At 37.1% G+C, this 21,610-nt stretch overlaps 1 long non-coding RNA gene and 1 pseudogene across 1 annotated transcript in view; one reads left to right on the top strand and one right to left on the bottom strand.

Annotated features, from left to right (window-relative positions):
• Positions 1-21,610, bottom strand: part of LOC144317166 (uncharacterized) — a 67,476-nt gene that overhangs the window by 42,038 nt on the left and 3,828 nt on the right. The window lies entirely within an intron of this gene.
• Positions 806-1,044, top strand: LOC144316797 (metallothionein-2 pseudogene; annotated as a pseudogene).

The following is a 21,610-nucleotide window of genomic DNA, read 5'->3' as shown; positions in this document are numbered from 1 at the left end:
AAATTAGCTGAATGGTTCAGGGGCCCCCCTCTGAGTACACAGCCAGGACTGAGGTCTGTATGGCTATTACCTAACACATGTGGGCATGACTCCTCCTACGTCTTTCCTTGTATGGTCGTTGGTGGCAGAACCAAGGCCAAATAGAGGGTAGCCATTTTCAGGTCTGTAGCTGGGACCACGGTTACCAAGTCAGTCACTTAGGAGCGGCCTTGTCTTCTTAGAAGGGCTCTCTTCAGTGTTGGACATGGATCAGGGTTTCACAATAAAATGAAGGGTACACAAGAACTGGCTCTACTGATTGATGCTGGAGGACAGGGGCTAGATGGTGGAAGAGTAGGGTCCTCAACTCATCTGGTTCCACAAACTTGCCTAGATAACTTTCAAAACATCCTGAACACCTATGAAGTCAACCTGAGATGTAAAGAGAGAAGATCTGGAATGCTACAGAGAGAAAAGTTGTCACTTCTAACAAGGTAGGAAGGTGAAAAAAATTAAAAAGAAATAAAGTGCAGGAGGGGAACCACAACTAGCAGGAGCTAAAGCAGAAGGGTGAGAGCCTCCAGGGCAAGAAGGCCCAGCCTGGAGAAGTGGGAACTGTAAAAATCCACAGGTGAGTTTTCCCTGATGGAAAAGTGCTTAGCAGGGAAATTGGACCGAATCTCAGGAGGGGCAGTGAAGCACCAAGATTCCTGGAGTCACTGTAAGAGGAGGGGCCAGGAGCAAGCTCACAGCAAACTGAGGTCTGATCTCGGGAAAGGGTTGGACACCGCAGCCTATGCTTTCTCTCGCTGCCGCTGTCCCCAGACGTCAGCCACCTCTTCTTGCTATGGATCCCAGCTGCTCCTGCGCTGCCAGTGGCTCCTGCACGTGCGCGGGCTCCTGCAAATGCAAAGAGTGCAGATGCACCTCCTGCAAGAAAAGCTGCTTCTCCTGCTGCCCCGTGGGCTGTGCCAAGTGTGCCCAGGGCTGCATCTGCAAGGGCGCATCGGACAAGTGCAGCTGCTGTGCCTGATGTAGGGGAAAGCCTGTTCCCCATGAAAATAGAGAGACTGGGATCCCTGGGTGGCGCAGCGGTTTGGCGCCTGCCTTTGGCCCAGGGTGCGATCCTGGAGACCCAGGATCGAATCCCACATCGGGCTCCCGGTGCATGGAGGCTGCTTCTCCCTCTGCCTGTGTCTCTGCCTCTCTCTCTCTCTCTCTCTGTGACTATCATAAATAAATAAAAATTGAAAAAAAATATTTTAAAAGAAAATAGAGGGACGTGTACAAACCTACAGGTTGTTGTTGTTGTTGTTTTTGTTTTGTTTTGTTTTGGTGCTTTTTGTTTTGGGTCCAACTCTGACCCGTTTGCTACTACATTCCTAGTTATTTTCCCTATAAAATAATACGTGAATTATAATAAAAGCTGTCGACTTTTTTAAAAATTGGGGAGAAGCCCCCCAGTTAGGAGGGCCGGCTCCAGAGCAGCCTTTACCCTAGAGCCTGGCAACAGACAGAGGTGGCTGTCCTCTGTTCCCTTCCGGAGAGGCGGGCCCCAGGAGTGCAGGTCCAGTGGCACAGGGCCCTGGATCCAAGGGCACCAAAGAAGACAAAGCCAGAGATCCTGCGTTCCCCCTGGGACAGAAAGCAAGAACTCTCCTGCCACTGGGCGCACCCAAGCTGTGCAGATCAGTGCACCTAGCAGGCCCCCAGAAGCATCTAGACCAGTGCAGACTGGGAGACTGCATTAGTTACTAGCAGGGAGCTGACGCCAGAGCTGGAAATTTGGCCATTGCCATTTTTTTTCCCTCCGTGTTTCATCATGCACCTGGGAGAGGCAGGGTCCCTAGGGAACAAAGACTTCAAGGATAAACAGCTCATACTGAGCCCAGCACCTGGCAAGGGACAAGGGACATCTCCACCCGGGCATAGACATCTGAGAATCAGTGGGGAACCCTCCCGCAGAAGAACTGCTGGAAGAACAAGGAAAAAGCAAGTTAACTGAACAAGCAGCTGGAAAGCTCCAGGACTAAAGGAAAATAGGATATAGAACTAGAGGATCCTTTTTTTTTTTTTTTTTAATTACGACTCATTTTTATAGCTGGCTAACAATTTCCAATGTTTTTTTCTCTTGTCACACCTTAACGACGATATTTTGCCAAATCTTTGTTTTTAAGTTTTTTTTCCTTTTTGACTTTCATATTTCTACAATCACATGTCTTATATATAGTTTTCACTTCGGGATTCCCTTCAATGTATTCAATTTAATTTTGGTAGGTATGTGAGATATGGGTATTTGTTTTTTGTTCTTTGTTTTTTCTGTCTCATTTTGTTTTACAATGGTGGAAATTAGTACCTTCTAACGCACAACCAAAATACACCCAAAACCAAGTGAAACACCATGTTGGTTCATTCTGTGAGATTATATTTTCTCTTCCTTCCCATTCTGACCCCCTTTTTTATCTTGTTTATGTTTTTGTGGTCAAGCGTGGGTCTTTATATAAGAAGTATTGTTGATTTATATAAATTTGGGATTGAACATCTTCTAACATACAGAACAAAATACACTCAGAACTAAAAGGATCACCCTCTGGGACCCCTCGGGGAGATTACATTCTCTCTCTACTACCACCTCACCACCACCATCCCCCCCTTTTTTCCCTTTTCTTTTTTCCCCCTTCTTTGTTTTTGTTTTTTTTTTTATTTTCACGAGTTTGTTTTAAAATTTGTTTTTCACTTTAGTGGCCCTTTTTTTGAATTTTGTTCTTTTCTTCTTTTTCTTTTATTTTCTGGTCTCTGACCTCTTTGGAATCATCTAGGGTGTATTTTACTTAGGTCGTGGTTGGTATTTTTGACTCAGCTCACCCATACCACCACTTTGCACTGGACAAAATGACAAGAAGGAAGAATTCACCACAAAAGAAATAACCGGAAGCAATACTCTCTGCCACAGAGTCACAGAATTTAGATTTAAATATGATGCAGAAATTCAATTCAGAAGTTCAATCATAAAGTTATAATGGGAGAAGATATTTGCAAATGATGAATCAGATAAAGGGCTAGTATCCAAGATCTATAAAGAACTTATCAAACTCAACACCCAAGAAACAATCCAATCATGAAATGGGCAGAAGACATGAACAGAAATTTCACCAAAGAAGACATACACATGTCCAACAAGCACATGAGAAAATGCTTCACATCACTTGCCATCAGGGTAATACAAATCAAAACCACAATGAGATACCACCTCATACCGGTGAGAATGGCAAAAAATAACAAGACAGGAAACGAAAAATGTTAGAGAGGATGTGGAGAAAGGGGAACCCTCTTGCACTGTTGGTGGGAATGTGAACTGGTGCAGCCACTCTGGAAAACTGTGTGGAGGTTCCTCAAAGAGTTAAAAATAGACCTGCCCTATGACCCAGTGATTACACTGCTGCGGATTTACCCCAAAGATACAGATACAGTGAAAGACTGAGGCACCTGCACCCCAGTGTTTATAGCAGCAATGTCCATAATAGCTAAACTGTGGAAAGAGCCTCAGTGTCCATAGAAAGATGAATGGATAAAGAAGATGGCATATAGATACAATGGAATATTAGCCATCAGAAGAGATGAATACTCACCATTTGCTTTGACATGGATGGAACTGGAGGGTATTATGCTGAGTAAAATAAGTCAGGCAGAGAAGGACAATCATCATATGGTTTCACTCATATGTGGAATATAAGAAATACTGAAAGGTATTATAAGAGAAAGGAGGGGAACTAAGTGGGAAAAATTAGAGAGGGAGACAAACCATGAAAGACTCCTAACTCTGAGAAACAAACAAAGGTTTGCCAAAGGGGAGGTGGATGGGGATATCGGGTAACTGAGTGATGGGCACTGAGGAGAACACTTGATGGGATAAGCACTGGGTGTTATACTATACGCTGGCGAATTGAATTTAAATTTTAAAAAATGTAAAAATAAATAAATAAAATATAAAAGTTAAAAGAAATCCCTATACTAGTTCTGCAATTTCTTGTGAGTCTAAATCTATTTCAAAATAAAATCTTTACATAAAAATCAATGAAAGAATTATGTAAGAATTTACTGACTATTTGAAATTCAAAACAAAAATATTGTCTGTTATTTTTTGTAAATTGTGTGCTGTGCATTATTTGTATCAGTTAACTCTATGATAAACTTATATAAGTATATATACACATCAGGGCCTGGAGTAGGCACAAAACTTAAAGGAGGCTCTAATTCTCAGGGTTATGCAAGTGTCTCATGCTAGTCTCTGCACTGATATGCTTATGCTTATAGATCTCTCATTCTACCCTTACCCCTCCATTGGAGGACCACTTTTTAAATATTTATCAACCCATCACTACCTTCAAATAAATACTAGTTTCATTTGTTATGTGAACAGAGACTGTGTCATGAAAGTGTCCTTAAAAAGTTTCTTGGCTTGTAATTGTATCAGCTCGTCCCCCCACCTCTACTTTTTTTTATCCAGTTCTATTCTACGAGAATTTATAAGGACTAGAATATGGATGCTTGATCACTGTGACCTTGAAACTGGACATCTATCTAAGTGGAAAGATGAAATATGTCATTTCAAGTGGAGGAAAAAAAGCAACTTTAAAAGAAATGAGAGATGTCAGAAAGTCCAGCAGGTTCTGGAACAAATTCTCCAGAGAGAAGAATAATCAGAAACTGGAGAGATTGAATCAAGCCAAGCAACAGATATATAGTATATGATAGGAGGCTGAGGCAAGACTATGGAGTCAGCTCAAAAAGAAAAAAGGACTTCAGGGAGAAGTGGGAATGCAACCTTTTGTTTATTGGGAAAGAGAATCAAGGAATATTTCCTGAGTTCTACATAATTGAAAAGAAAAAAATAACCCTTTTCATTGGGAATAATGATCTTTCTCACTGAAGAAAGGTAAATTCAGCTCCCCATTCTTTACTTGTAACTAAGAAATTTGCCTAGTCTTTATTTTCCTACAATTATTATTTATGTTATGATTGATCACTGTTCTTAATGAAATCTTATGTCATCAAATTCCGTGTAAATAAAACTTACAAAAAATAAAAAAAGAAAACTTACATGTAGAATAGAATTCCATATAAATATTCACATGCAGTGTGCTTCTTTGCACGGTTCATCTCATGATAAGTCAGAAAATAGCTTTGGGTTTTAATAGTAATTGTGGATATAATCAAACTTATTTCTCACCTGCATTCATCCCCTCTTTTGCAATTAACATCTCCCAGCCTTGATTCTCCTCCATACACCATCCAAAAGAAAAACAACCCTGTGATTGAATGAACTTTCACAGGTGCTCTTTTGATCACAAAAATCCAAATTTAAAGGATAGGTAATTAATTAAAATTCTTTTGTTGTTGTTGTTAGAAGGTAATGACAAATGCATATTTATGAAAATCACGTTTGAAAAAATTCTGGGTATTTTTCTTTTCCTACATTATGCCAGGAGTAAAGATCAGTGCTTCAGGGACTGATATCAGTAGTGGTTTCTGACATTCCTCTGCTCTTTGCATTCTCAATTGAGACTGAGTGTCTAAAAGGTTTCTTTAAACAAATGAGGCGTTAGTTGTTTAGTTATGTTTCACTTTCCCTAGTGGCTACTGAGCATCTGGTGAGCCCTCCCAATGGTGTTGGCAAGGCTCTTCTTTTGATGAGTGACTGAAAATGTTCAACCTGTTACTCAGCAGCAGCATATAATGACTGCCAGCAAATAAAAAACTTCCTTTGTTTCCCATTCTGCTTCCATTGCCAAATGAATGTGTTGCGCTAATATCTAATAGCCTTTACCAGCTGTTGAGTTCTGTTCTTTCCAGTTATGATTACTTGGGCTTTCCAGTTTCCATATTGTCCTGCCATTTTCATAGTGGGGGTCTCAGAGACATTGCAAGAGACTCTTAAAACTCTGAAGCTTCATTAAACCAAAGTAGTCCTATCTTCCACAGTTCCCACACTGCAACATCTCCACAAACCAACCTCTCACCCAAAGTTATCTCTCACCTGGTAAATTTCAGAACACTTTCTAATGCCTTTCTTTTCTCTACTTGCCATTCGGTCTTTGGACAAAGGTACATTTAACTTACAGAAATGATTAGCTCCTTAATAGTGGTGTAGAAATCAATTTTTAAAATTAAAATATATGTTAAATCACCTAGGGACAATTATTGCATAAAAGAACTCCATCAGGATTATTTGATAAATCGACTCCTTTGTGTATCAAATGACCATCCCTAACTTATAAATGTGAAAAACAAATATTCATATGTTATCTCTCCTTGACTATTAAGTACTCCTGCAGGATATGTTCTCACTACAATCTCCCACGTCAGGGCATTGACTTGAAGGCTGACCAGAATCAGTATTGATTTCTGTTGTTTGGAAATTCTTTGGGTTTTTTTTTTTTTTTCCTTTTTCTTTGCTTTTGAAGTGAAAGTCCTGGGCTCTTTTTCCTGGAGACATCTAGCATAGGCAGCAGGGTTGATATGAGGGGAGCACACTAGAATACTACTGTCCATCCTGATTGTCCAGTACCTTGCTTAACTGGTCACTAAAGTTTTTGCTATCATCGCTTTTCACAACACAGTTTTTATTTCCTTTCAACAAAAAAAATATAAGGTATTAGTGTCTTGGATCAATCATCTAATAAATTGTTTCCCAAACTGTACAAGATATGCTAGTCACTTGAAATTTTCCTTCAATATGTATATGGTACTGACCAATAGCTTATCCATACTGGGCATACTATTTCTTCTTACTAACTACAAATGCATAGAAGTTATTATCTATATTAGTAGTGAGATTCGTTAAAATATTCTTTATGAAATATTAAAAATAGATGTAATATGAAATAAATATATGAATTCAAAACATCATAAATCATAAATTATTTGAGTTTTTCTTTGAAGTACATTTTTTTTTCAGAGGAAGACAGCATTCACAGTAAAAACAAAATGTCTATTTTTAAAACTATTATTACATTACTAATTATTTTTTAAAGGATAGTTCTCTGGTCAAACAAGTGTTAAGAATTTTGCTATCTCTATTCTATCTTTTGAAGATTCCTGAAGAACATATGAAATTTTATAACAAATTAATGGATTTAAATCTAACTGAATAATTTCTAAATCTGTATCTTCATGGAATATTTTCTATGGGGTATGCCTAATAACAAAGCTTTGGGAAATGCAAAACAAATACTGTCTACCTTGATGTCATTTGTGAACTCAGAAGATGGGTTAACAGTTAAAATCTGGCACATAAGCCATCAAGCATTCTATATAGTGCCTCAACAATTGGAACATTATTAAATAAGAGAATTCCAACAAAGAGGGAGGCCTTTTATTTGTTAGATATTCTAAACCTACTATATGAGAGGGAAGGAATGAAGCTGGCATTTTAATAGCTATGATATGATTTTCATGACCTGAGGACTTAGGAACACACAAAGTCTGGTTTTTCCCATCTCCAAAAAATAGAATAAGTCACTACGGATTTTGACTCTCCTGATAGCACACCTATGTATAAGGGCTGCCCATACAGGATAGCAAAGATAAAAATGAGTGGAGACAAAGTGGTCTTTGCTTTGAGATTAAATTTACTTTGACATGCTAGATCTAGTGCCACTTCCATAAATTAAGATTTTCCTAATGAGACCTTCAACATGTTTGACTGACAAATTTCCCTGCCTTTCCAAACCCTTGCAATATAATTAAGGTACAGATTCCATAAATGGCAATAAAGGAAAGGATCCAACTAATACATGCAAGGTATCCCACCATATGTTCCTATTAACAGAGTCAAAGCTAAGGAAAGATTAATAAAAACAATTCTCTGTCACAATAAAAACATGGAATTTACTCCATAAAGTGACGGTGAGTAAAAACAATGGCAAATTGTAGAACAGATATATTTGCCTGCTTTGCTTGAAGGTGATTGTCCTCAACGGCCCATGTCTATGACACATCAAGAAGAACCTGGGATAAAGAGATCCTACATGCACACCATATCTGAAACTCTGAAATACCTGAAATATCTAGCAAAATCTTAAGTTTTCCCATGTGGAACACAAGTCTCTAACTTTGCTTAATTATCTTTTGCCTGCTATTACACTATCCTAGCATTATATTTATTACTTTTATTCTATACTTTGGAACACTGGTTAGATCTAACTTGATTCCTTTATGCAATTTAGCTACAATTTGTTTGTGCTATTCTCTAGACACTAATAGATTATATTCTGTATTTTTTTCTAAGATAATCCACCCAATTCATTTTTTCAACAAAAATTTGTTGTGCACTCCCTATGTGTCACACATGATTCTAGGAACTTTGGTTATATCTGTTAATAAGGCAAAGATCCCTGATCTGTGGTTCTTATACTCTAGTAGGGAAAGATAGACAATAAACAATAAGTTGAAGGAAAGGCTAAGGGAAAAAGAGTAGAGTAGGGCAAGTAGGGTGGGGAGTGTGGGGTGACCCTTGAAACAGGTAAGAAAATTAGCCAAGCAGACATAGAGAAAGAAAGATTCTGGGTACAGGAAACAACTGTAACACAGCCTCTAGGGTAGGGCATGCCTGGTGTGCTGGAGGAAAACAGAGGCCAGTCTGGAGGACAGACTGAGGTACATCATAGGAAAGGAAGTCAGAAGGAGTGCTGGGAACAGGGAGACCTTGAAGGGCCTGTGGGCTGTGGAGGAACTTTGGCTCTGACTTTAGTGAGATGGGGAAACATTTGCAGGGTTTGAGCAGAAGGGTGCCCTGATATCATGCATATTTTATAAAGATCATACTGCCTGCAGTAAAGAGAGTAGACTCTGGGGGCTGGCTAGGAGAGAAAAACAGGAAACCCATTAAAAGGCAAGTGCCAGGGGCACCTTGGTGGCTCAGTCTGTGAAGCGACTGCCTTTGGCTCAGGTCCTGATCTCAAGGTCCTGGGATCGAGCCCCATGTCCAGTTCCCTACTCAGCGGGGAGTCTGCTTTAGCTCTACCCCTCCCCCTTCTCATGCCCTCTCTCCCTCTCTCTCAAATGAATAAATAAAATCTTTAAAAAAAAAAGGCATGAGCCATAACCCAGGCAAGATATCATGATAGCTTGGATGTGGGTAGTAAGTAACATGAAGGGGGTGAGAACATGTGAGAGGAAGCCAAAAAGAGGACTCAGGGATGACTCCAAGTCTAGTCGCCTGAGAAATGGTCATCAGTTCAGATGGGAAAATCGTGAGTGGAATAGGTTTGAGGAGTAATGATTAGGAAGTCTGTTTTAAACACATCAAGTTTGAGATGTCTTTTAGATATCTAAGTGGATATGTAAGTAAGAAGCTGGATACATGTGTCTAGAGTTGGGGAGAGTTTTATCTCTGACCTAATGCTCTACTCAAAACCAATAATTCATTCATCCAGGAAATTAGTACATTTCCAATGTGGACACCTTAAAGGGTGAATTTTGATGGAAGCTTTGAAAACAAATTCTCTTGTTCTGGATCTTAACTAAAACATAATTGACCTGATTTTTATTTGATTCTCTCACCTTAACATTCCAGGCAATGAATCAGTGAAACTTCTCTAGATGGCAATGACTTTCTGCATAAAAACCACTATTCATTCATTCATTCATTCATTCATTCATTCATTCATTCATAATAAACATTTATTTAACTCTTACAACATGTAGGGCTCCTATATTCACCCTTATCTAATTTGAACAGGAAAAATAGCCAAAGGGTCAGGGGAAAAATGAATTTGAAAATAAATACCTTGTAGAACAAAAATTAGAAGGACAGCTTGGGGAAAGCCTGGGTGGCTCAGTGGTTGAGCGTCTGTGTTTGGCTCAGATCCAGATCCCAGGGTCCTGGGGTGGAGTTCCACATCAGGCCTGCTTCTCCTTCTGCCTATGTCTTTCTCAAGAATAAATAAATAAAATCTTAAAAAAAAAAAAAAAGGGACATCCTGGCAAATCCCTGATTTTGAGAAGAATGCACTGAGGTAACCTGATGTGAAAGTCCCATTTCAAAGAACATTAATGGAAGCAAACAAAAGCACTGTCTGATGCTATGTGAGTTTCTGTTGCCCACAGATGATTATTGAAGTGTTTTAGATTTAATATATGCATTTTAAGTCATAGGATTCTTTAGAAATTAAAAATTGTCTTCACATATTTAGGGTTTTAAAAAAATGGAGAAAGCAGAAGATGAAATCAATAAACTAACTTTAAATATTATTTTAAATGTTGCTCTTTATTTTAAATTCCATGAAACATAGTCCTAGAAGGGTGAGGATCCTTGCAGAGAGAATGCAATAGATAGCAGATAGTAGTAGAGGTCCATTAGAAGTAGAAATTCAATTCCATAAATATGTGTTTAGTGTCCTCCATATTCAAGGACTGATTGGAAATACGACGAGTAAAGAGAAACAATCCCTCTCTCCAGTATTCATAGCATAATAGGATAGACAACTTCACATATGCACATCAATGGCACTAATACTAGGCTGACTATGTTAAATAGGGAAAAAGGAATTAATTGTGAGAGTAGTATGATTATGCTTCTTAGAGGAGTAAGGACTTCTGCTAGGTCTTTAAAAAAATGCTACTACTACTACTACTACTACTACTACTACGAAGGACTGGAAATCAAGATGGAGTGGAATTTCTATGCAGAGAGAACCTGAGTATAGGTCTGGAGACAGGAATGAAAGGCATGTATGGGACAGTTAAAGTCCAATGTTAGCAGAGCATTAAAAAGGTAAAGGCTAAGCAAAATGTACATATTCAGACATGTATAAATACATAATGCAAGTGAAAACACTTCAGCATAAAAGCTCAGTAAGTTAACCGAATGTTAGCTTGCATTTGAATATAATTCAGAAAGTGTGACAATAACTAAGAATGAGATGAAAATGGTTTGGGAAAAAGTAAAACTTAGTAAATATGGATTGACTCAGCTAGTGCAAATTTTTCAGGCTGCATACAATTAGAGGTATTTTTAGAGCTTTTGAAATAAGTTTCAAAAGTTTTATTGAGATATACTTCACAAATAATTAATGGCATATATGTAAAGTGTATCGTTTGGTAAGTTTTGATATATGTATATAGTCAAGACACTAATTCCACGATTGAGATAATGAACATATCTCTCATTCTCCCAAACTTTCTCATGTCCCTTTGTAATCCTTCTCTCCTTCTCTTCCTCTCAATTCCCAGACAACCAATGATTTGCTGTCAATTATAAATTCCTAGAATTTCCTAGAATTCTACATAAATGGAATTCTAAAGTATATTCTCTCTTTTGTCTATATCCCTTCACTCAACATGAATACTTGAGAGTCAACCACAGTGTAGTTTGTATCATTAGTTCATTTCTTTTTATTACTGAGTAATATTTCTTCATATGGATATACAACAGTTTGTTTCCAGTCACTTGTTGACAGACATTTGGGCTGTTCCAGTTGGGGACTTCAAATAAAACTGCTATAGAACATTCATGTACAGTCTTTGAATGAACTTATGCTTTCCTTTCTCTTGGGTAAATATCCAGGCAAGGAATGCCTGGATCACATGGGAAGTATACATTTAACTTTTTAAGAAACTGACAATTTTTTTCTAAAGCAGTTGTACCATTTTACATTCTCACCAGCTGTGTAAGAGTTCTAATTCCTCTACATCCTTGCTAGTATTTGTATAGCCTGTCAGAGGCTTATCTCACTCAAACAATCACACACACAAAAAACCTTCTCCACAGATAGGCTAAGTTCAACAGACAATGTTTTCAATAAATTTAGAAAATACCAAATATCCACATTATTCAGAAAAATAGACTGATGTCTTGGAAAATAGCTAAAAGAGTTAAAGGGAGTGACTTCTAGAAAATAGGATGAGAAGGGGGGGAGAATACCACTGATATTTACTAAATTTTACAGACTATTAACTTTTTAAAAACATACCATGGGTTATTTTAATAGAAGATTAAAATATTTTTGAATGAATAAACCAAAGCAGTCTTAGAGATCTTTTCACAAATGCAGTAAGAACCCCATTATCTATTTTTAATTAAAATTTACTATAACATTAAATCCTTATTAGTTACTTTGTATTTTCAATATACACTGTGACTTGATCATCATAATTAATATATTTTTGTAGCCCTAAAATCAGAAGAAGCATTATTGCAGATAACCTAGAGATGATAAAGTATTCAAGAATCTCTGTTTATCCTGAGCAGAGTTCACAGTAAAACTATGTATAAACACTATGAAGACAAGTAGTTTTTATAGTTATTAGCCACACTTCATTAAATGTTTCACTTTTGGAAAGTACTGGCATAGATTAAATTTAAATAACTGACAAAGTTTAGAATCATTTATAATTAAAGACTCACAGCTTTAATTCATGTGTATTAGGGTTGCGGAGTCTCATTATTGCTACTGTGACTACTCTGATTACAAAACAGATAAGGCCTGGAGAAGCACATGGCCTTTGGCTTCAGAGCCCAGGTTTAAATCCCAACATTACAATTTACCAGCTATGTGCCAATATATGTAAAGCGATGTTACAAGGTCTCAGCTTCTTCATTTCTAAAAATGTTATTAGATTACCTACTTCTTAAGACTACTTAGAGGAATAAGTGATCAATAAAGCTCAACTACTGTTATTACCTGGGATTCATTATTGTAAAACACCCCAAGAACTAAAAATTAAGTATTATAGGGGGTTTTAATTGAAAAGTGCTTGGATTTTATGAATATCCATGCCAATTAAAACAACTAATTATTAAAATCCTAAGAGAACTCAAGCGATTTTACAGTGAGAAATAGATATCAACCTCTAGTTAATTAGTTAATTGGTATACGCTGACTGCACTAAATTTCTTTTGATTCACTATTATTCTCTTTACAAATGGCTGACAGCATATACTCTAGGCAAAGCACTGGAGCTAATGTTAGTTCTACAAAGATTTTAAGTCATGGCTTAGTGATGAAGAGATAAGATTAAATTCTGTAAGCAAGAAAAGTGTATTGACTTCAATCTTTTTACTTCAATTTTCGAATTCACCAACTCTTTTTTCTGCTGTTAAGCCTGTCCAACAAATATTTTTAATCCAGACATTATATATCTCCATTTTGGTATTTCCACTTTTTTTGTAAAAATGTTTATTTCTCTGCTGATAATTTTTCTTTGATCATTTTGAGCATATTTTCCATTATGTCATTGAGCAGCTACAAGAGCTATTTTAAAATCCTTGTTTGTTGTTATCAACATGAGGATCAGAGTCCATTGATGGTCTTTTCTTTTGAGAATGGTATACCTTTTCTCGTTCTTTAAAAAGAACTTTCGAATTGTACTTTGATTTTGTTAATGTCAAGTTCTGGTGACTGAGTTCTGTTATAGTCCTCTGCTGAGTGTGGTGATTATTTTTGGTTTAGAAGTCAGTCACCTTGTTTGGACTAAAACTGTAAATTCTGTTTCTTGAAAAGGAGCTCAAAGCTTATCCAACTTTTTAAATCCTGAACTGGGCTGCCCAAATGCACATGTGTGATCCAAGGATCAGACAGATGTTTGGGTGTTTTATACACAGAATTTGTTTCCTCTTCTCTCTGATTCTTGCTTTTCTGCAGTTCTAGCCTTGATTTCAATGGTTTTGGGATGCTATGAAATCTGTTTTTTAAGCAGCAGGATTACATGTTTTCTGTAAGTTTTAGTCACCTCACATAGCATTGACTGAGTCTGTCCTCAACCTATAATCCATGAAATTCAGGAAACTCCTCATATCATTCATTTTGTCCAAATGCTAACTCCCCCCAGAATCAGCCTGTTTTGTTTGTTCTCCAATGACTTCATGTGATTGACCTTTGTATTTTTCCCAGAGATTATAGTTATCAATCAGAGCTTACTCAGACATACCAGAAGCAGAAGCACACAGACCACTGATTTTACTTTAAGTTCTACTCTTTACAAGATTTGAGCAGAATTAATGGTAAGGAATGTAAAGATATCTGGACTACTCCCATGTTTTCCAAGAGAATGAAACTCTTATCTGGTGGAATCAGATTCCAGAACACTGATCAGACGGGACTTACTTGTGGGCAAGCTTGCTATTTGCTCAAAAGTCATCCTAACTCTTTAAACTGAGTTGATGCTAAATTCCAGAAGTAGAAAAAGAAATTACTTTGCTTTCTTTTCTCTTTCTATCAGGAGCACTTAAAAATAATTGTTTCATCTTTAGGTACTTAATTGAAACTAGATGTAAATCTGAGTTTGGAGAAAAGGACCTCAGATCTAGGCCATATTCAGGAATCCTGAAGGTCCTACATTACAGTTTGGGAAATAAGTGTCCTTGATAATTGCTTTTAAGTATTTAGTTTTCTTTTATAATTTTCTCTTGAGAAATTCACAGGAAGAGTGTTTATAGACAGCAGAATTTGGACATTCTGGGTTCCCAGCTAGAAATCATTTACTAGGTTCTCCAAACTTTCATTAAGGCCCTAAGTAATGACAGCCAGAAGAAATGGAGCAGAGAAAATTTTGTTGGAGCAGCTCACAATTTCTTTGAAACTAAACAGAATTTTAAAAATCTTTAAATCTTATATAATCCCAAATCACGACTAAATTCCCACAATAATTAGCACAGCAGGGGCTAGAACTTAGATGTGTTCACTCCAGCCCAGTAAGTTTTTAATACTACCATAAGCAGATAAGCAGTCTATAAATCTACAGTCCCCAAGTCAAAGATCTTTGTTACTCATGATTAAACTTCAAGTCCAACTGGAAGATCTCTGGATTTTTGTTCCATTAAAACTGCTCCTATTTTAAATTTGAGAAATTTCTTGCAGTAATAAAGTTCCTTATGTAGTCTGGTAGCTTTAAAATCTTACTGAGGTATAATATCATTTATTGACATTTAACATTGTCAATTGACATTTCAGCCCTTATTAGTATATGTCCCATCTGCATCACAGCTTCCTATGCTCTCATTAAAATGGATGAATTGTGTCTTAATACATATTTTCTTTTATATTAGAAATCTTGCGATCGGATAGTCAAATGTGAATATTTTATGGTAAACATTTCCCCCTCTGCCTTGAATTTTTTACAAGTTTAAACAACCCCTTACTAAAAAAATAAAAATTAAAAACCCTTACTTAACCATATAAGCTACTTTTGTAAGTTTCAACAAAGGATATTTTTCTATGCCAACTATTAGGACTTATATGAATATGCCTCAGGTTATCTGAAAGTAAATCTGTTTTTATGATAATTTACAATACTATAAATTTTTTTATTTAAATAAAAATGGCTGATTGTTATAGAGTAATACATTATTCTTTGACTAAGTCTGGAAATGCTGACAAACTATTTAACAACCTGGCCTTATTTAAGAATGAATCAGGGGAACCTGGGGACTCAATGGTTGAGCATCTATATTTGGCCCAGGTTGTGGTCCTGGGGTTTCAGGTTGGAGTCCTACATTAGTCTTCCTGGAGGGAGCCTGCCTTTCCCTCTGCCTATGTCTCTGCCTTTCTTTCTCTGTCTCTCATGAATAAATAAATAAAATCTTAAAAAAAAAAACTATAAAAAGAATGAATCAGTTTTATAAATGCTTCACAAGTTACTACACTTCTGTAAGATCATCCTCCCCGTTAGAAATGCTACGTAGGGCAAACCAAATACAGACAAAAGCCAATTCCTCCAAGATCTATTCGTAAAAAGCACCTTTCTAAAGGCAACTGCACCATCTTTGACTGATCTGCTGTTCTCCGACTCCATCAGGCCTACACCTAGAAGAGCCATGTGAGGAAACATGCCAATGGTCTTATGAGCAGCCTCAACACGATGGCATCATACTGCTCAGCCCACAGCTAGGAGTTACACAAAGTATGTTCCAGCTCAGAACTTTCCAAAATGACATCTTAAATCTTCTACGTTCTCGAATTCTCACTTAAAACCTACATTTGTTTTCCCACCTTCCGTCCTTTCTTCTTGTATTCAGCAAACTAATCGACCAAGCTGGAGTTCTTTGCATGTGAACCTATGCCTGATACATCATTTATAACTGGTAAAACCATTTTTAAAGAAAGAGAATATGTCACAATGAGTGAGGTAATTATTTTTTTATGCGGTTGACTTTTTAGTCAGCTGTACTGCCTTTGTTTTATCAGGATGTAATCATCTACTATTCACACAGAAATGCAAAGTCATATTAAGTACAAAGTGTAGATGTCTTAAGTGGGTTCTGAAAATGGCAAAGTGTGGTAATCTCTGAAGCTGGATGATGAATTCATGGTGGCTCATTACCATATTCTAATTGTATGTTTGAAATCTTCTACATTAAAAACTAAATGTAAAAAAATAGAGAGAGGATTCTTGAGTACAGCAAGTCCCTCTGGAATCTACCACTTCAATGAGACCTTTGAACAAATGACCCCTTAAAGTGCGCAGTTTGCACTGTGTTAAACTGTGTTTGCATTAATCTCCTACTTCCAGATATCTGTGGTCTGGAACTCCATGGAAATTGGAAAATCAAGTAATTAGTGGAACAAATTCCCTTTCCTACGACACTAATTTTTGAAAATAGAGTCCTTATCATCTTTATCATTCTTATGTCCTAAATACCCTTCACTTGGCATTTAGCTATTATAGAGGTGATGTGCACATTGTCACTTCTGGTGTTGACTATTGTGCCACCAACCTTGATCCTCCCACACTCATTACAGAAATGTAACTTTTACTTGGAGAAATTTGAATGCCACTCTAGTTATGGAGCTTCTGATCCCTGGTTCCCTTGTCTAGAATCCTCATTACCTAAGAATTCCAGATTTATGAGGAAAACCTGCTAAAATTTCTAGAATTAAAATTTTATGTTGGGGTGATTACTGAACAGTAAATTGTAGAACTCTAAAAATAATCATTCATCCTTTTAAAGACTTGAAGAATTCCTTGGTATTTCTTAGCAGGTTTCTACTTATTGGATATATTTCTTTAACAGGAAATCCTCTCCCTTAGTCCCGAGCTACATATTTCATACAAGAATTTAGTTTTATAGGTGCTTAACTTGATCATTTCCATTGGGAATTAAAAATGTAAAAATTTATATTTTTACAATTATTTCAGTTGAGTACTGAAAACATGCCAGGCATTCTTTCAAGTGTTAAGGATATAAACAAAATAAGGAATTCTAAAGGAGCCTATATTTAATAGGGAAACAAACAATAAAAAATAAATAAGTAGCATGCCATATGCTAAAGAGTACTCTGAAAATAAAACAGCAAAAGAGGAACAGGGAAGCTGAGAGAGGGAGTTAATGTTTTATAAAGGGTGGCCAAGAAATACTTCATTGATAAGTTGATATTTGACTCCACAGAGATTTGACATGAGAAACAAGCAATAAAAATATTTGCAGGAAGAATGTTACAGACAAAAGGAACAGCAGAGATTTTAAAGCAGCAACATGCTTAGTGTATTCAAGGGACAACAGGAAGTAGGATGAGATAATAGAGTGGGCCAGGTTCTAGAAGCCCCTGAAAGGAAATTATCTTATATACTGAGCCAAATGGAAACCATTGCAGAATTTCCAGCATAGGAATGACAGGATACAATTTGTCTTTTAACTTGGATCCCTCTGGCTACTGTTTTAAAAACAGACTATCAAGTGGCAAGGTTACAAGCAAAGAGACCAAAGGAGGCTAATGCACAATCCAGGCCAGAGATCAAGACCAAGTCCGTTGCAAGAGTAATAGCGGTGGATTTGGTGAGTGGTGATTAAACTCCAGAAATATTTTTAAGACAAGGTCAACAGGATTTACAAATAGATTGTGTACAAGGTATAAGAAACATCAAGAATGACTCAAAGTTTTCTGATCTGAGAATAAAATAACTGCCATTTGCTGAGAAAGGGAAGACCAGGGGCAGGTAAAGCAGTACATAGGCCAGGATTGGTTGCTTCTTACTCCTTTTTTTTCCCCCCAAATTGCATGAAGTTCACAGGTATATTATAAAAGCCATGAGATAGCAAGGTTTACCACCACCTTCTCAAAAAACACAAGAATGGGCTTCCAAGAGCATTTCCTTTATACTGTCTCTACCCCATACTTCTCTCTTAGAACACGGAAATAGGAAATGCGAGTTTGAAAATTTGGCATATCCCTTCTGAAAAGCTGTGAACTTAAAATATTAAAAATATCCAGGGGCTCTTTTCTCTACCATGTCAAGTATATACAAACCCTTTTATCCCTCTATCCTTTGTCCTGTCATTCTCATTGCTCTTTCAGAATTCTAGGTGTGCTCTTTGGAGAAACATAAAGGTCCAAGGACAGATGTGTCTCATTCAGGGTACAGGTTTGTTCCAAGTGACCATGTGGGCCCTACCACCTGTCCTGAGTTTGCATCCTCTTGTTTTATTGCAGGGATTCTCAAAAGTAGTTGTCCATAACCAGAAGTCAGACATAAAAATTTCAGGCCCCTCCATCAACAGGATGACTTCCCCCCTAAGAGCTAGAGAGCTAGAGCAGGAACTCTTTTCTACAGAGATCATAAATACTAAGCTATCTCATCAATCATTCATCACCACATTGCCACTTTTCTTTGAAATAAATATACCCAATGATTTGCCTCTAAGGTACTATTTCTTAATCTTCATTCCCAATATGTGTTTATCTTACTTGGTTTCCTGCATCTCTCTTGAAAGGCTATCCTTGCTGGACTCTGGGAGAGCTATTCCCTGCCCTATACAGCCAGGATAGGGGAGTGAGTCCACTGGAGCTACAACGGTCAGTCCACTTGATTGTGAACTTTGACTCTACAGCAAAACAGTGTGTACAAAACAGCTTTCAAAGGGTTACAATGTGCAACTCATCATGCTAGAAAGGGATAAAATGTAGAAAAAGGCTTGAAGGCATGTAAAACCTCACAATTTTTTCTGTAGACATACTAACCACTCTAAGTCAGAAAATATTTAGTATTTTAAGATAGAAAGTAAGATCTATGAGGGCCAAGAGGCTGCAAACTGCCTACAGCTCTCAGATAAAAGAGTGCCTCATGAGAAGCCAAAGTCAAAGTCTCTTCCAAAGGCTCAGATGAGTACAATGCAGATACCAACTGAGTTCAGGGCAGAAACAGGATTGAAATGGCTCAGAAGCCCATCATACAGAGAGAAAGAAGGTTACTCAGCAAGAACAAGATTCCCAAGGAACCAGGTCATGCATAGGTAGCCCAGGGAAATAGCATGTGACAAATCATAGGTGTGGTGGTGGGAAATCAAGCAGGATGGGGCCTTGGGTCAATAAGAAAATCTGGGTTGAGCCTGTAGATGGAAGGTAAATACATCAGGAAGGCAGAAATCTTGCCTGGCAGGATAATCACCTCCACTGGGATTTCTGCCTGGATTCCCCCTCCCTCAGCTTCATCACACCAAGCAGAATTGGTATCTCCCCTGGCACCACCATATGCTTTGTATATTAAGTGCAAGTATTCATGTTGTATGTATGTTTATGTGCTTCCCCCTGGGCAGTTCTCAGACACAATGAAAGTTCAAACAACACTTGTGGAAGTAATTCCCCCAGTACAGAATCCAGCTTAGCATCATGTATTGCATTTAGTTATCATGTCTCTCGGGCTTTTTATGCTAGGATATTTCCATAGTCTTTGTCTTTCAATGTTATTTATGTTTTTAAAGAATATAATATTTTAAAAGAAATTATTGCTCACTTTGGATTTGTCTGGTGTTTTCTCATGCGTGGATTCAGGTTGTATATTCTTGACTGGAACACTTCATAAGTGATGTTTTATTGTTCTCTGGGTGTTGCATCTTGAGGTACATCAGGCCCATCTGCCCCTTAATGGTGATGGTTAGCTTGTGAACACAGTCAAGATGTTCAATTCCCCACTGAATAATCACTGTCTTTTTCCTTGTAATTAATAAGCAATCTGGGGAGACATTTTAAGACAACATAAATTTAACAAAAATTCCCCCTTTGGTTTAGTGCCCATTGATGGTGCTCATCTGAACCAACTTTTAATATGATGGCTGCAGAAAGGTGACCTGCCAGTTCCAGCATTCCCGCATTTTACCATCTGCATTTGGCATTTTACTATGAGCAAAGATCTGCTATCCTCTTTCATCAACGTATTTATCCTTCATCAATATATTAGAAAATGGATCATTGATTCCAACTTTTTCAGGAGTTTGTAATTCATTACTGTCCTTAATTATTTTAGTGCTCAGAGTATCATAGATTATGACTAGTGGGAGCCCCAACAGCAGCTTCTGTGTCTTGTGACATGTCCCTTCATTTTTTGACTACTTCCTTACTTTCTAACTGTAAGATATTTTAGGTTCTTCTTGTAATCCACATTGTCCAAGTTCTGAAATTAACCATTTTTTTTGAGGAGCCTTGGTGGTTTTGTTTTTAATGGGTGATGGTATTACAGATCAAGGTCTGGGTGCTAAGTGTGCTCATTGTTGGGGTGTGTTTGCTTCTTGTTCCTAGTGGGTACATCTAAAAAATATATCCTCATGTATACACACACACACACACACACACACACATACACACGGATTTATGGCTTCCAGAACTGTAAGAGAATAAATGTGTATTTTTTTAAGCAACTAAATTTGTGGTTAAAGCAGTCATAGGAAACTAATACAATTGTCTTCTGCTTTCTTTGCATTGAGAAAAGACTTTCGGTGCCATCAGTTTTCTTCTTGTGCTCCATTCTTCAAATGTGCTTCACCTTTCATGACCAAAAGATAAAACTAAAATACAGAAGACAGATTATGTAAAAGTATTATATGAATGTTGAATTTCCTGAAGTTGGTAACCATATTGTGTTTATATGAGAGGATATCCTTGTTCTTTTTTTAAAACAAAAATATTTATTTATTTATTTATTTTATTTTAGAGAGAAGGAAAATGAGGGGAGGGGCAGAGGGAGAGGGAGAGAATCTCAAGCAGATTACTTGCTGAGCACAGCCTGACACAAGGCTTGATCTCATGACCCTGAGACCATGACCCAAGCAGAAACCAAGAGTCAGATACCAAACCAACCAAGCCACTCAGGTGCCCCAGGATATATTCTTATTCTTCAGAAATAATACAGAAATATTTAGAGGAAAAGGACTATGTAGATAACTATATATCTATATATCTATCGATCTCAGGGGCACAAGCCAGTAATAAAGCAAATGGAGTAAAATATTAGCAATAGGTGAATTTGAGTAAAAGATATACAGGTGTTCTCTGTACTATTCTTATTCTTGCCATTTTTCTGTGACTATGAAATTATTTCCAAATAAAGTTTTAAGAAATAGCATTGTTCACTGTCATTTTTAGAATTAGAAGATGTAGCAGAAATTATTGAACCAACAATAGACCTCTTTGAAATGGAAATAGTACCATGAAGAACTTTAAAAAGAGGCATTACTTCAGGCAGATTTTTGTTGACTCGTTTTCCAACTATCTCATCTCGAAAATTTGCATACCCAACAGCAAACACATTAGGATCTTCACATTAGTCCTCCTTCTGAATTCAAACATGAATGAGTCACTATTAAGTAAACCCACCCTTTACAGAAATCCTTCAAAATAAAGGATAAAGGTAACAATAT

The sequence above is a fragment of the Canis aureus genome, chromosome 7, assembly GCF_053574225.1.
Source record: "Canis aureus isolate CA01 chromosome 7, VMU_Caureus_v.1.0, whole genome shotgun sequence".
Classification (NCBI taxonomy): Eukaryota; Metazoa; Chordata; class Mammalia; order Carnivora; family Canidae; genus Canis; species Canis aureus.
Note: the sequence above shows the minus strand (reverse complement) of the source record. Positions and strands in the feature narration are given on the sequence as shown.